Source organism: Cricetulus griseus, chromosome X, assembly GCF_003668045.3.
Source record: "Cricetulus griseus strain 17A/GY chromosome X, alternate assembly CriGri-PICRH-1.0, whole genome shotgun sequence".
NCBI classification, from domain to species: domain Eukaryota; kingdom Metazoa; phylum Chordata; class Mammalia; order Rodentia; family Cricetidae; genus Cricetulus; species Cricetulus griseus.
This window is the reverse complement of record NC_048604.1, coordinates 83,123,504-83,140,218: the sequence shown is the minus strand read 5'-3', so window position 1 is coordinate 83,140,218 and position 16,715 is coordinate 83,123,504. Positions and strand designations below refer to the sequence as shown.

General features: G+C 39.1%; 1 protein-coding gene across 7 annotated transcripts in view; it reads left to right on the top strand.

Annotated features, from left to right (window-relative positions):
- Nucleotides 1–16,715, top strand: part of Dmd (dystrophin) — a 1,637,847-nt gene that overhangs the window by 1,511,959 nt on the left and 109,173 nt on the right. The window lies entirely within an intron of this gene.

Here is a 16,715-nt window from a genome sequence, read left to right as displayed (position 1 = left end):
ATCTTTAGGCTGACTCTTCAGACTGCACTGGTGAAGGGAGAGATGTTACATTTTGTTCTAGTAGCTTCATTAGAGTTTAGTTGTTAAAAGTCTTGAACTGAGGTAGAAGAATGTATGGAATGGAGCAGTGCTTAACATGTGTGACCTCTAGGTTTGTAAACCTTGGGTTCAGTCACGAGAGGGAGTAGGGAGGAAGGCAGTGATGAAGAGAAAGTAAAATAGAGAAAGGAAGGAGGGAAAGCTACTTTCTTTCTAGATTCAAGTGTATTGTACAGATACACAGAAACATAAAAATGGAACTTTTGGTTATCCCTTATTAAAAACATCTTGCTCTGTGATAGAGAACAGGGCAATCTGATATCTAATGATGTCTAAAGTAAAGATCTTACCATTGATTAAATTTCATAACTGTAGTTGGCCATTTTTAAACTTATGATTTAGAAATTAGTGACTTTAGTTTCTGAAAAAGTAATACATAGCTCTGCAGATAAAGCATTATTGTCTGTCACATGCTTTATTTATATATGGCACACCATGCCTAGTCCTTTGGATGTATGAACAGTTTGAGGTACACCATCTTTTCCTTCCTCATAGAGAGTATGCAAAACAGAGGAATGAAAGCATTTTACTATGTTCCTATATCTTAATTATCATATTGTGTAATATCTTGCACTAATTATTCATGCTTAAAGATGCAACAGATTTTCTTCTTTGTTATAAACAGTAACAACTACAATAACAACAACAACAGAACATTTATTTTCCTTAATAAGACTAAAGTGTGAGTACTAGCCTAAGGCAGAAATCTTGCAAAGGTTTTTTATTTTTTATTTTGCAATAAATTTGCTTTTTCCATGACAATTTAGGCCAAACTTGTACTCATATTCATTTGGCATCCATTTTATTCATGAAAATATTGAGGAACTTGTGTTGATATTTGGGATGAGGGGGAAGGTAAATGGGATGTCAATCATCCATCAGAACCTGTACCTTATACTATCAACTAAAGATTGGATCTGAATGTTAGATTTATAGCTAAACTATCTATCTGTCTGTCTATCTACCTGCCTACCTATCATCTGTCTATTTATTTACTTAAGTATTTGGTTTGGTTGTCTTTGAACTTACAATGTAGATGAGGGTGGTCCTAATCTCAGAGACCTACTTGCCTCTGCTTCCTTGTCCTGAGATTTAAAAGACATGTCTTACTACCTTCCAATAGAGGTTTAGAACTGGAGATGTGTCTCAGTGATAGAACCTGTGCTTAACATGCATGAGCCTCTTGGTTCAGTCCTTAGTATGTATGTATAAATAAATAGATAAATAGATAAATAAATCTGAAGTTCAAAAAGGAAACCTATGAATAGTTGTAAGCTGCCAGAAGTTTTTCTTGGACTAATACTATCTGAAGGTGAATTACTATTTGATTTCAAGGTATTTGTGCTATTGAAGAGATTAGTGTATGAATATGTGTGTCTAAAGAGTGACTTGACATTTGTAAGTTTTCATTTATATCGAGAAAAATAACTTGTGTATTTTAAGTTTTGAATATGTGTCTTAAATCAAGGAAAAATCAACCCTGTGTATATCCTATTCAAAACTGATGTCTAAGGACTACGGATGCTGCTCAGTGGTGATGGAGTGCAAGACCCTGAGTTTCATCCATACCCCCCAATCTACATATTTCTAAAAATATGCCCTGCCTATTTATCATAAAATAATTTCATGTATTAATTAACTGCCTCACTGACCTGGCTCAGTGGTGTCATTTAATATCTGGCCTAGGAACTTTGAAACAGACCCACGCTCTCCTTTCTGCTGACTTTTTTTCTTTGCCTCAAGCAGGACTGTAGAGGATGAGTGGTGCTCCCTCTTTAGCCTAAGCCGAAGGGTTGAGACAGATAGTAGACATCCAGAAAAGAGAGGAAGAGGATTTTGGTGTTACCAGGGCCCAGGGCCCAGGGCCTCTATCTGTTCTCCTGTACCAATTTTAGGCAACGACTTGTTTGTTTACTTTCTGGTTATGGCAATAGATGGTAGGACCTTGCACATGCTTGTCAAGGGAGGTAAATCCTTAGTCCTAGCAGTTCAGGATGAGGGCTAGGAAGACAAAGGACTTGCTTTTCTGAGATTGCCTTTTATTTGGTCTGGTAACTTTTTCGGATAGCTTCTTAAACATTGGCCAAAGCTGTTTGCATGGCATTCCCTGCCTGTATTAGTGAGTTGAAATAATCTAGCCTTTGCAGTAGAGAAAGGTTAGAGCAAAAGAATTTGCGTAGGGATGCTGTGATAACCCAGTCAGCTACAATATGTGCCACAATCAATTGAACATGAATTGCCTTTCTTGCTAATAAGCATTGTCTTTAGCTAATTGTTTCTTTCTCCCTTTAATTCAATTCTTTGATTCCTGATAGCCTTCATACCTGTGCTAGACACATTTCCACAAAGAAGCCTCAGATCAGGCCGTAAGGAATAAGCAAGAGAAAAATTCTGATGATTCACCTCTAGCAGTGGAAAATTATATTATTTGAAGAAAAGTCAAATATAGAATTGATGTCACCAACAGGTTAAGCCTACCAAAAGCCAGAATGAACATCTTTTACAATCTAATGTTATTAAATCCTTAGCAAGCAAGACCATTTATTTTCCTGGATGTCAGGGCTAAATTAAAGCAGTATATTCTTTTCAGAAGTCTTTGTTTCTTTCATTCATCTTTTCTGTCTTCCTTCCTTCCTTTCTTTCTTCATTCCTTTTTTCTTTCTTTCTTCCTCCTCCTCTGACTCCTCTTTCTTTCCTCCTCCTTTGTTTTTTGGGACAGGATCTATCTACTGGCTGGCCTGTAACTCACTCTATAAACCAGGCAGGCTTTGAACTCAGAGATCCTTCTCCTTCTGCCTCCTGAGTGCTGTGATTAAAGGTGTGGTACACTTTACTTGACTTCATCTTCTTTAAGAATGCAACATGACTTGAGACTGGAGAGAAAGTATGGTGGTTGCACTGGGTTCTCTTTCAGAGGAGTGAGTTTCGATTTCCAGCATCCATATGACAGCTAACAAATGTCAATAACTCTAATCCCAGGGGACCCAATGCTCTCTTCTGGCCTCTGCCTGCACTGCACACACACGGTTCACAGGCAAGAGAGTCATACACATCAAAATAATAAAAATCTCAAAAAATGAACATGCCTTATTCCATACACTCAAAGCAGAGGCAGGAATTGACCCACCCTCCCCTGGCCAAAATAAAAAGAAGATGTGATTTCTGTTTGTTTCTATCAATCCCTGTTATTTTATCAGTATTGTTTCAGATTGGATTTTTATTATATATTCAGTATTTAAGCTTGCTTTAAATAAGCCTTGTGGGCTTAGACATTAATCACTGTTTTATAAATAACACAGCTTATGTGGAAAATGTTCAGTTCTATCAACTTTAAAAATGTTCATTGGAATACTGCCTACTTCACACTGGAAGTTCCCTTTATATGATAGTCTATGTTTTTGTATGAATTCTTTGCCCTGATCAAATTTTAGGAAGGCTTCTGTGTCTTCTCCTCAGCTCATCTGTGTACTTCCTAACAAAACTCCAAATCCTGCTCAGGCATTTTTGCAAGTCATTTCAGCATTCTCAGTATCTGATCAGGGTTTTCCTTCCTCTTCTACTCTGCTGTGTGATGCTGATGACCCTGTCCCGATGTCTGTAAGAAGCCTGCTAGTTAAGGTTAGTTAGAATCTCTTATCTCTGATATTTCCTACTGTGAAATTTCAAACTGCTGGCTCCCACCATGCTCAATGGCTGGAAATTCCTTCGCCACCAAAACCACCCTACCAGTGGTTTCCTAATCCTGTCTCCCTAGCTTGATTAATGGATTTCCCAGGTGAAGTTTTAGAAAGGGGTTATTAGAGGTTTATAGATCAAGAGCTGAAAGGAACAAAACTGAGTTCCTGTATGACAAGAGCAGGTCCCAAGAAAAGAGTTGCCACCAGGGGTCGTTGTCTAGGAGTTAATAAGGCTTTTTTTTTGTTAAGTCATGGGGGTGGGGGAGACAGGGAACTGGTCAGGGCAGTTGACCTAGCCACAGGTATCCTGCCTGTCCTTTTCCATCACAAATGTCTTAACTGGACTTTCAGTCATACCCACAGGAATAGCTTCCAGGCATCTGTGAAGAAAGATAACAAGAAACCATACCAGGAACTAGAGTCCTCAAAAACAGTTTTGGAATTTCTGGCATCTGGTCAGTACAGAATCAAGGACATTTCTAGTCCTGGCAAGGATAACAATTGAGGTCCCTGTCCTTAAACAGCTTGGCTGGTTTCTTTCTCCCATTTTGTTCATCACACCCAGAGATGTGAATTCAAGTGTGAATCTTTAACCTTGGAACTTAATATGCACACTCAAATGTTGTGTCTAAAAATCAGTTAATTGAATGTTGTAAATTGTATAATTTCCACTTAATGAAACCCCATTGGGAGACTGAGTATGGGTACAGGGAAAATGTACAGAAGTACAAATTTTGGTGACACAACCATTCCCTTCCAATGCATCAGTAAAAGATCCTAGTCTCACAATCTGATAGCTGAAAAGGTTTGGAAGTCTCTGGCAACTCATCAAGAAATTAGAATGAAAGTCAGACAGACAATGGCTAGTTAAGGGGAGGACTCAACAGTAAGGTCTTTGAGTGGGTCTGAAAACAATAAAAAAAAAGAAAATATGAAGCTTTGTCGAGAGCAAAGCACTGGTCTGGCTGAGATGAGTGTGTAAAAAGAAAGGCCTCCTAGAGCCAGGCTGTAAATGGAAATGACTGAAAGTGGCTAGATAGGAACTGGGGCAACCTGAAAAACTTCTCTGGGAGCTGAAGGGCCACTATTATCATCCATGAATGTGGGCCCCTGTTGTCAGATTGACAGGTTCTTTCAGAGAGCTAGACAATGAAAACTCATTAAGCCTTTAAGTAAATCATTAAAAGAGTTGGGCAGGTGATCAGGCATTAGCCAACTGGTGAAAGACAAAAGAGAAATCTGGACATTGAATGCCCCCAGTGTCTAGTCTCTGGTCTTAATGGTTGGTTACTTAAGAAATAATGAAATTGGCGTTTCAGGAAAAGCATCATCCCTTGAAATTTCGGGAGGTAACAGGATAGAAATAAGTAAGTTGAGAAGGTGACAGCAGGGGATGGATGCTAGCAGTTTGGAAAATTTAGTTGGCATTGTAAATCTGGAAAGGCAGCAAGATAATGTTAACATTAAAACAGATGAGGAAATTTACTGCTGTTTATTTTCATCATTTCAAGCAAGTTTTCTGCAAATCCTCCAACTGTGAAAGAGGATGGTAAATTCAAAATAGGTGGTGTCAACCATATGCTTGTGAAGTCTAAAAAAGTTAGGGCACAACATTAAAAAAATCATCTGTAAAAAAATGGTTATGGAAAGCTTTAAAATGTATACAAACTAAGTCTAAGTCATATTTGATCATTTTGCGTGTGTGTGTGTGTGTGTGTGTGTGTGTGTGTGTGTGTGTGTGTGTGTGTGACAGTGCCTTGCTAGACTGGAGCAGGATATGTAGACCAGGCAATCATTGAACTCCAAGATAAGTGCTGGAATTAAAATCCATCATGTCTGGTCCTGTTTGCACAATGTTTTTATTATTCAGAATAAAATTTAGTTATACTGGCTCTGTCCTGGAGAATCTGGGATGTGTTCCCTACTGGAAAGATAATAATACAATTAATTGAAGGAGTTGAGAATGGAGGTAAAGGAGATTGGGGTAAATTTATAAGTTCATATAGTTCTGAGAGTCCTTTAAGTGACTGAGTTTCCCATGTTTAGCATTGAGAAAACCCAAGAAATCAGTGACAGAAAATTCTAAGACAGAGAAGTAACATGGTGTCATTCTTGCCAATGGTACCAATAGTTGCTTGTCAACTAGTAGGAAAGGATGTTGATTTGGTGTGGCAATGGATGATATCAAGGTTAGGGATGTAGATTAGTGATGCAGCACTTGCCTATCATGAGCAAATCACCGGACCATTTCCCAGTACCACAAAAAAGGCCAGCCACATAAATAAGCAAACAAAAAAGAATGTTGACAAACAATAATGACAGAATTGCCCAATATAATGGCTGGATACTTTGCTGAAATTCAAGTTCCTTCCAGAATCACGCATATGACACAGTGGTGTTTTGTTTTGTTTTGTTTTGTTTTGTTTTGTTTTTTGAGATGACAGAAGGGAAAATGGAAGGAAGAGAAATTAAGGATTTAATTTCTTTCATAGTGCTGAATTAGCAGGTGTTCGTCTTGACTTTTAATTCCTTGACACCTCACCCCTTCAATGTCAGGTGTCTTGGGGAGGTATGGTATCTCTGCTTCACTCTTGGAGTGAAGTGGTTTGGAGGCTAAGTGTTTAGGGCTCTGAGATTTAAATTCAAGCCATGTATTTCCAGCTTCCAAAGGAACCTGAAATATAATAATTTCTGAGTTCTTGGATACATAAATTGATATATGTCTTGCTCACTTCTCCCATTCTCTGCTCCAACCTGCCTCATTAATGTAACATGAAGGTCCTCTGGCCTCCTAAATTGGTTGCCCTCAGATCATGTTTTAGGTTTCCAAGATACAGGAGCTCCCGATCTGTCTTTATTTGTCTTTATCTCCTCTCCTGTTTTCTTTCTTCCCCTTTGGATAAATGTCATTTTTTCATTTCTATTGTGTCAATCCTAGTATTGTTTCATAAATTAGGAGAGACAAATGACTCAATATTGTGTTTAACCAGAGGTCTGATACCCTAAGTCCCTTATTAAAGATGTGCAGGGCCCAACTGTGAGTCTATCTAAGCCCACAGGGTTACTCTTCCACCCCACTCTGCAATTTCAGAAGTATTAGCTTTCATAGATTCCTTCTGGTGCACACATTTCTCTGCCTCAGAGCTATTTTTGCATGTGCTGAACTATTACCCTGCCTTGCTCTACCCACCCCTCACCTGGCTCCCTCTGAGCATCCTTCAGGTCTTTGCTTCAATTTTACTTTCTTAGAAAAAGCATGTGTTTCCCCACATGTACAGGCTCATAGCTTCCTGTGATTTTCCTCAGGCCCCCCTTTCACACTGCACCTAAACACTGAATTACTCTTTCAGTAGACAACAGAGTCAAAGAGGGCAGGGACCTGTTTTGATTATCAGTGTGTTCCATTTGTTTGGCATGGTTCCTCATATACAGAGTATGTTCATTTTGTGACTTGACTTTAGAAACTTTAAAAGACACAGTTATTTACCCTAAAATAAGGAAGTAGCCGACAGACCAAAGACAGATTAAGTCTAGCTCAGTGAATAAATGGGCTTATTAGAGTTATTTACAAGAACAGGGAAATGCATGGAAATCTCTAGCACTGAAAAGTTCTATTTTCAGTCAGTTTTGTTTTTGTTTGTTTGGTTGTTTGGTTGGTTTTTCTCCTAAATCCTTTCTCTTGTGCTGTTTGGTGGGAGGGAGTGCTAATTGGAATCTCAGGGGAGGGTCTCCTGAGGATCTTGTGACTTAAACAATTTTCATAATTGGAATTTTAACAACTTCATTACCATTACTATAGGCCTAGCTATCTGCTATGTAGTTCTATTTGTTTCCTTGTCCAAACCGTAGGTCAAGGTCTTGTGTAGGTTATAATGGCCACTCTGCTTCAAGAATGTGAATGTCCAAGACCAAAAGAAAGGTCTAAGCTACAGTACTCACTAAGTGTCGAGAGAATAGGCAAAAATACAGATGAATCTTCTAAGAAGTTATATAACATCTAAACTGGCCATGTATATTGGCATGTTTCTCTAATTCTAACATTCAGGAGGCCCAGGAAGGAAGATAGAGAGTGTAAGGCCTGCCTAGACTACATCCCTATTTAAATAAAGCTCCGTGCTGATGAAGTTTTAAAGACATCAGCTTTTATATGTTGTTTGCCAATGAATATAATATATTCTCTCTCTCCTTCAAATTCTGCACAACACACCTGTTCTTGTAGAAGCTTCACCCCAGCCCCTGGCATCCATCAAAGAGTCTGGAATGTTCTGGTGGAGAACCCCCTGCCCTCTCTCTCTCCAATCCGTGCCTCATCTCAGTAAGCCCTCCAAATGACCCCCTCCTCCAGATGCTCAAGATCATTTCCACAGGGTATTTAAACTGTCCCCCCAAAACGTGGTTTTCTGGTCTCTCTTTTCCAACTCCTCTGGCTGGTGGGGGGTGGTAGACTAGGAAATCATCCGGGAGTGTTGTATCCATTAAACATGGGCTTTTAAAATTCAGTTTGATTTGTTCTGATTTGGATTGCTGGAGAGGATTATCCAGGTGCAGAAACTTTTTAACACCTTTTTCCTCCCAACTGAATGCACTCTTTTTATAACCCACTGAGTCCGCTTAATGGTGGCAGTATGTGTGTGGCTGTAGGACTGTCCACTGGACCATGGGCAGCCTGCCTAGCAGGGGCCACATCCCTGAAGAAAACACTTTCACTCACCACGTATCTAAAATTTGTACATCAGATATGCTATGTTAATGTGCCTCTTTTTTTTGCTGGTTCTTTAAAAGTATATTCCAGGGTATTTTTGGTGGCACAGGCATGTTCTCTCTACAGTCCAGAAGGCTGAGTCAGGAAGATTGCAAATTCAAGGCCTGTCTGGGCCACACAGCAAGCTCAAGGCTAGTGTTGGTCAGTGCAGTGAGACCCTATCTCAAAACAGAGAAATACAAAGGCCTAGGGATATATAGGTCTGTAGAATGGCTGGGTGCAAGTTCAGAACAAAAACAAAGAAGTGGGGTTGGTTTGTGGAATTCCTAATCTGTCCTTCAAGATGACCAGAGTTTTCAATAGTTCTAAACTTTTGAAGCCTACATCTTGGCTTGATTTACTTTTAAGCTAAATTTGATTTTAATTATTCAGTTTATGTTAAGCTTCATTAAGGCCTGTGGTTCTTGTTCATTCTAGTGATTTTGAGCTAGCAAAAATAATACTTTCAGGTACAGAGCCCATTAGAACATTCCAGGGAAAAAATGAAGCTATGGAATCAGGAATATGTAATTATATAATAAACTTGCCACTTGCTTATAAGAGCCCATAATAAGGTTGGAAATAGCTTGTTTTGTCTTGTTTTGAAAGTTGGGAAGATTATGCAGACACTTCCAGGCACTGATTAATTATACTTCATTTCAATCTTATTTTTACTCAGGATCACTTACTATATTTATGTTAATTTTATTCTGGGGAATATATATATATATATATATATATATATATATATATGTGTGTGTGTGTGTGTGTGTGTGTGTGTGTGTGTGTGTGTGTGTGTGTGTGTAGATATATGTATATATACTGATTTATCTGTTGGAATAATCTTTAGCCAGACAGCTCTTTCTACTCATTATGTTTATGAGGTTATTATTTTTTCTACTAATAGGTAAGTCTTCACAAACTTTTCCAGAAAGCCTCCATAAGCCATTGGACAGCTGGACTGAAATATAAGTTGTATGAAATTCTAGACCCCAGTTTAGTCTGAGAAAGTAGTATTTTGGCAGTATTTTTTTTTTTTTTGGTTTTTAAAGACAGGGTTTCTCTGTGTAGTTTTGGAGCATATCCTGGTACTCACTCTGGAGACCAGGCTGGCCTCGAACTCACAGAGATCCGCCTGCCTCTGCCTCCTGAGTGCTGGGATTAAAGGCGTGCACCACCAATGCCCGGCTATTTTGGCAGTATTATTAAAAGTCAGAAATGAGGAGTAAAATGGAAATGAAGGGGTATATTGCTGTCTCTCTGTACTATATTGTCTATCTCATCATGCCTTTAGTGTGCTACAAGGTTTTCCACTATTACTACAAGAGCGTGACCAGCATGTATAGATTCCAAGTACATCTTGATCAGCTGTTTTTCTTTTCTGATACTTTCCACTGTCACCTCCCACAGAGTAAAGGGGCAAACTGTAAAACAGCAATGTTTACCAGAGTCAAGAGAAGTTCATAGGCTAAACCATGGGGGGGGGGACTATTACTTGTTTTCCTGCCTTAAAACGTGAGCAGGGGTGTTGGAGAGATGGCTCAGAGGTTAACAACACAGGCTGCTCTTCCAGAGGTCCTGAGTTCAGGTCCCAGCAACCACATGGTAGCTCACAACCATCCATAATGAGATCTGGCACCCTCTTCTGGCCTGCAGGCATACATGCAAACAGAATGCTGTATAATAAATAAATAAATCTTAAAAAAAAAACACGTGTGCAGGGTGTGACCACACACTTTAATCTCAGTACTCAGGAGGAATCTCCGTGTGTTTGAGGTCTCCCTGGTCTACGCAATGAGTTCCAGGACAACTGCAGCTCTGTCTCAAAAAAAAAAAAAAAAAAAGAAGTGAGTGGACCATCATTTCAGTAGTTGGCAGTTCAGCTTGAAAAACTGAAGATGTTACTTCTAGGGTCTCTCTATTCCTAGGCTAGAACCAGCCCATAGATGAAAACTAATCCAAGTCAGGAAGAGGAATGTTTATATCCTGAGCATTTTGATCCTTCTGAAGTGTGCTTTCTACCAACTGCCATGGAAACATGGATAGCTTCGTGAATAGTCTCAATCCCCTTGAGTTCCAGCTGTGAGAGCTAGTGACCTCATTACTGATTTGGACCAGAGTTGTGGGAAGGCAGCTCCCAGGGAAAGTTGAGGAGAGCCTCTTCTGGGCCATGGGACCAAGGGGCTTTATTAGCATTCTGAAAGTGTGCATATTTTAGCAAGGCAGTCATCTCTGAGCTTCAGCCTGGGATAGCTTCGCATAGTTCACAGCTGTGTCACATCTTGGAGTTTCTCGTGCATCCCCCATGCTTTCATGAGACAGACACTTATCTCTTCCAGCTGTAAGCCAGAGGGAGTGGAACTGCAGATTCTTAGCAACACATGCAGACTCAAACAGCACACTTAACTGTCTAGTTGGACTTTTAGGCACCAGAAATCTGTTGGAATTCACTGATGATTACTGAATTCACTGGTGATTACTGGGTGTGAGTTCATATGGCTTGTAGCACTGTTTTGGAAACTAGCCATTTTCCCTGCTATTTTCTTCTGGCATTCCTGCATCACTGAGAATGTTTTGGATTGTGTTGCTTAGAAAAGTGATGGCAAAAGTCTTGTTCATGACAGTGAGTTGAAGGTACAATAGAAGGGTATCAGGAAGGATTAGCTAGAGGCATGATGTGTCATAATTAAGAAAACTTAGAAGAACTTCGTTAGGGATGCTAAAAGTACTGCTAGAACAGGAATGTTCCAGATGCTTGTCTCTTGATACTTCCCACAATGATCCACACCCCCAAATAAATCATGTCATCCTGGCCTCCCCAACTGGAGCTCTAGCTTCTGAAAGATGCCAATTCTTGATAGGATTCGTGTGAGAGTTGGATGGAGTGTCTGACCTCATTTGGCCCATTTGTTTGGAATTCTGAATAGAATGAGGAAACTTGGAAAAGGGAGTGGAATTAGGACGAGTGAGAGTCTTTGGTTGTACAACAGAAAGAAGGAAGAAGGAAACAAGTTTGAGAGTCCGTTGAAAAAGTGGATTAGGAAAAATGGGGGGAAGTACTGTGCTAGTGTCTTCAACTGTTCTTAAGGGAAATGTGGCCTGTATTTGACTCAAAGTATTTTTTCTGTGTCTTTTCACAGCTAATTTCATAGAGAGCTTAAGGTCCTCAATCATAAGTGTGTAAAATCCATAGTAGTAAATATAGGAAAAATCTGAGTAATCCACTTAATGCCACACGATGACTCTTACTATATAAACTGGTCCAGAGAACCTTCAAATCGAAGCAATGATGCCTGGGGAAGATACTAAGGGGAACAACTATGATGTTGAGGGTAAAGAGAATAAAGGATCCTGAGAATGTAGCTGACAGCCTTCTTTTTCTTTCTGTTTTGGCTGCCACATTATAATGAAAGCAGGAGCCAAAAGAAGGCAGTGGGTACCAAGTAACCTACTGCTTGTACCAAAGACACACCCAAATTATAGCTGTGCTGTAATTATTATTACTTATTAGCAATGTATATTCTCAAGCTCTTCCCCAGACCTATGGAATCAGGAAGTCTAGAGTGGGGGACTGGGAAATAGGTGGTTTAAAACTAGCCCTCCAAGTGCATTCAAATTTTGAAAACCATTGATCTCATAGTAAGGACTCTGTCAGCCGACCAAGAATCCATTGGGCCTTAGTTAAACAGTGTTGAGTTCAGCTTAGAATACCATTTCTAACAATGTAGGATCTGCTAGAATGGTCTTTCATCCTGTTTATATAGTAGCAGGTAATGTTTCTAAATCTTCTTCAACAGTGTTCATATTTTGCTTATCACTAATATGAACAACACTATCCCATCTAACATTAATTATGATAATTAATGAAATCCCCAGTGTAATAGGAGCTAAATATAGCTGCAGCCCTTTACGGTGGCCGCCTCTCGAGTGAGGCTTTTTGATTAATTGCTAGCCAGCCACCCCTGGAGTATGCATTCCTGATTAAGACAACTGACCGCCTCTACAGTGTAGCTTAAACTAACATACTCATACATCATGTTCTACTGTCTACATGAAAGTGTTCTTTTTACTCTTAAAATTGACAATATTAAAGCATAATTTAAACATCATAAAACACTTCCATTTTAAGTATACAGTTTTGGCCAGCATAGAGTCATGTAACCACTACAGCTATCACAATAATACTGTAATCACCTAGATCATATCTCTTGGTTCCTTTGAGTAAAATTTTCCACTTCCACACTATGGTAGGTTACCATTTGTCCATAGGTAGGTTTAGCATGTTTTATAATCTTTTTTTTTTTTTTTTTTTTTTGGTTTTTTCGAGACACGGTTTCTCTGTGGCTTTGGAGGCTGACCTGGAACTAGCTCTTGTAGACCTGGCTGGTCTCGAACTCACAGAGATCCACCTGCCTCTGCCTCCTGAGTGCTACTATTAAAGGCGTGTGCCACCACCGCCCTGAAGCATGTTTTATAATCTTATGGAACTTATTTATGTCAATTAGATGTAAAAGACAGTTGCATGGTTTTTAGATTGATTTTTTGTTAAAGTCTCAGTAATCATTTTCCTAATATTGTATGTGAGTATCTATTGTATGACTACCACCGGTTGTTTATTTGTTATTCAATAGCTTTGTTTCCATTTTGGGATGTTATGAGTAAATCTGTGGACATTCATGTTCCAGGCTTTTTGTGAACATGTATTTTTATTCATATTCTTGTAAATATTTATGTGTGGGGTCATAAGATATGTGAATATTTAATTTCATAAGAAGCTCCTAATCGGGGCTAGAGAGATGGCTCAGAGTTTAAGAGCATTTGCTGCGTTTGTGGATGACTCAGGTTCAGTTTTCAGCACCTACATGGTGGCTCACAACCACCCATAACTCCAGTTTTAGGGGATCTGACACCCTATTATGGTCTCTGTATGCAGAAAACACACATAGGATATATAGACATACATGTATGAAAGACACTGATACACATTAAATAAAAATAAATAAATCTTTAAAGATACAAGAAAAAAAAAGAAAGAAACTGCTCATAGAACTTTCCAAAGTTGTACTGTTTTATTTTCCTACCAACACCGTAAGCTTTCTGGTGGTTACATAGTATTCCATTATTTGTTATTGCCAGTCTTTAAATAAATTATGTTGAATAATTAAAATAACTTATAGACTTTCTTTTTCTTCCCTCTAATTTAAATGTAGGCCTTTATGATAGGTTTCTGCAAAGACCACAATGTTGATAGTGCTGATCCAGAGGACTTAGATACAGATTAAAATATTACTCTTTCCTAACGTTAGGATTAGTGTTATGGGTATCATTTGTCTGTGGCAGTTAGGTTGTCTTCCTTTTGTTCATTTACTCATTCAGTTTGTCAGTCAGTTCTCTGGCTGTATTAGACGCATTTTTTTCAGAGAGCAGTTGTATATTAAGTTGCTAAGAAATAGGATTGGTGGCTAAACTCTTCACTTCAAGGAGCTTTTTTGGAGCTGAATTTCTGAAACATATATACATAGAAACTCTAGGAAAGAAATGTAGCTATTATTAAGGCTTGTGCAGACTTGAATAAGGGCAATGTCCGAATATAGACTCCTGTTAGATGGCTTGACTTTTAGGAACTTACAGACAGATGGCTCTAGGAAACAGTAGGCTAAATCGTTGAATTGTTACTCCATGCTGAATATGGGAATTTCACCTTAGGCTATAAAGCTAATTGTCAGAGAAACTTCCTCCTGCAACAGATGGGAACAAATACAGAGACCCATAACTAAACATTATGCAGAGATAGAGAGAGATGGAGATAGACAGAGCTCAGGAAACCCCTCAGAAGGGAAGGCAGAAAGAGTGAAAGAGTCAGAGGAGGTGGAGGTCATAGGAGAACACAGCCCTCTGGATCAACCGAACAAAGCTCCTATGAACTCACAGTGAAGCAGCATGCCAGGGCCCTCACAGCTCTATACCAGGTTCTCTTAGTATAAAATATGGCTTCCAGATTAGCATTTTTATGGGATTCCTGAGTGTGCAAATGAGTGGGTCTCTGGTTCTTGTGCCTTAGGCTCTTTTCCTTTTGTTGGTTTGTCATGTCCAACTTTGATGTGATTTTGTTTTATCTTATTATATTTGATTTTGTTATATTTCTTAAAAAATGAATGAATGAAAACCTAGCCACTATCAGAAAGGTTAACAACTGAACTGTCACTTATACTTGCCGGGAAAGGAAAAATCAGTTTTCTACAATGGAGTGACACTGGATATACCAACCACTCAAACTCTGGGACAGGCCATGTGTTTGGGAATAGTTGAGCCATATAACTGACTCCACAGTTTTGTTTTTTCTTTTGGTGCTTTTATTTGGTTACAGTTTGGTATGGTTCTTTTTTTTTTCTTTTTGGCTGTAGTTTTATTTTGTTTTCTTGGCTTTGGGGGAGTTTCTTGTATTGGGTTTTTGTTTGTACCTTAACGTTGGGTGGGTAGGGAGGAGGAGAGGTAGAGGGTAAGAATATGATCAAAAGATATTTAAATTTAAAAATTGTTTTTAAATAATAAAAAAATAAAATGAATATGAAGCTAGTTGCTGGTCCAAGACTACAAAATTATATGTAGAAAGAATAAGTTCAAGAAATCTGTTATGGGCATTGTATGTACTCACTCATATGTGGATTTTAGACATAGAGGAAAGGATTGCCAGCCTTCAACCCAGGCTGCTGGAGAGGCTGGTAAACAGGGAAGACCCTAAGAGAGACATACATGGTCCCCTGGAAAAGGGGAAAGGGACAAGATCTCCTGAGCAAATTGGGAGCATGGGGGGAGGGGAGAGGAACAAGGAGAGTGAGAAAGGGAGAAGAAGAGAAGAGGTGAGGAAGACATGATGGGGCAGGGAGGTTGAGTTGGGGGAAGAACAGAAGAGAGCAAGATAAGAGATAATATAATAGAGGGAGTCATTATAAGTTCAAAGAGAAATCAGGCACCAGAGAAATGTCTGGAGAGCTACAAAGATGATACCAACTAAAAATCTAAGCAACAAAGGAGAGGCTACCTTAAATGCCCTCTCCTGATAATGAGATTGATGGCTAATTCATATGCCATCGTACAGCCTTCATCCCACAGCTGGTGCAAGTAGAAGCAGATACCCACAGCTAAACCTTGAACTCAACTGTAATTCAGATGCAGAGAAGGAGGTCTGATGAGCAAATGGGTCCATACCAGGCTGGTGAAACCCACAGAAACAGCTGACCTGAACAAGGGAAAACTCTTGGTCCCCAGACTGATAGCTGGGAAACCAGCATGGGACTGATCCAGACCCCCTGCATGTGGGTGTCAGTGAGGAGACCTTGGAAATCTATGGGGCCTCTTGTAGTGGATCAGTACTTATCACTACCACAGGAATGGACCTTATGAGCCCATCCCACATGAAGGGATACTCCCTGAGCCTAGGCACATGGGGATTGGCCTAGGCCTATCCCAAAGAATATGACAGACTTTGAAGACCCCTTAGGGAAGGCCTTACCCTCCCTAGGGAGCAGAAAGGGTATGGGATGGGTAGGGCATTAGTTGGGGGGGGGAGAGGGACCTGGGATTGACATGTAAAATAATTTAGTGGGAAAACATGGAAATAGTTGGAGGGAAGCAAGCCAGGAATGAAAATGGTGTTAGTAGTCACATGAAATTCTTAAAAAAATAAGAAATTATTCTATTATATTGTGGCTGTAATTAATAGTGATATATTTCTTCTTGAAAATGCAGAGAGGATGGATGGATATTAAGTGTTCTTACCACAAAATAATACTGATGTTTCCTAATGCATGCTAACTACTTAAATTTATTCAAGCCATTATGTGTTCTTATACATCAGACATCATATTCTATATGACAAACACATGCCATTTTAAGTCAATTTTTTAAAAAAACGTTGATTTATTTTACTTTCAAACATACTTTAAAACATACACATGCATCTTATATAAACATGCTTAGAATGTTAACAGTATACATTCCTTGGTTATGGGTTGTTACAATTTATTTAGTCAACTTTATAACTTTCTGGAGTTTCTTATCTTTTCTACAATAAACACATGACCTTTTCTATGAGAAAATGGGAATCTGCTCTTTGCATATTTCATTCTTATAGCAGTTTCAATAATGTGTTCCTTCATTTTCTTGAATCTTGTGCAGCAGAGATTTACTACAGCAGA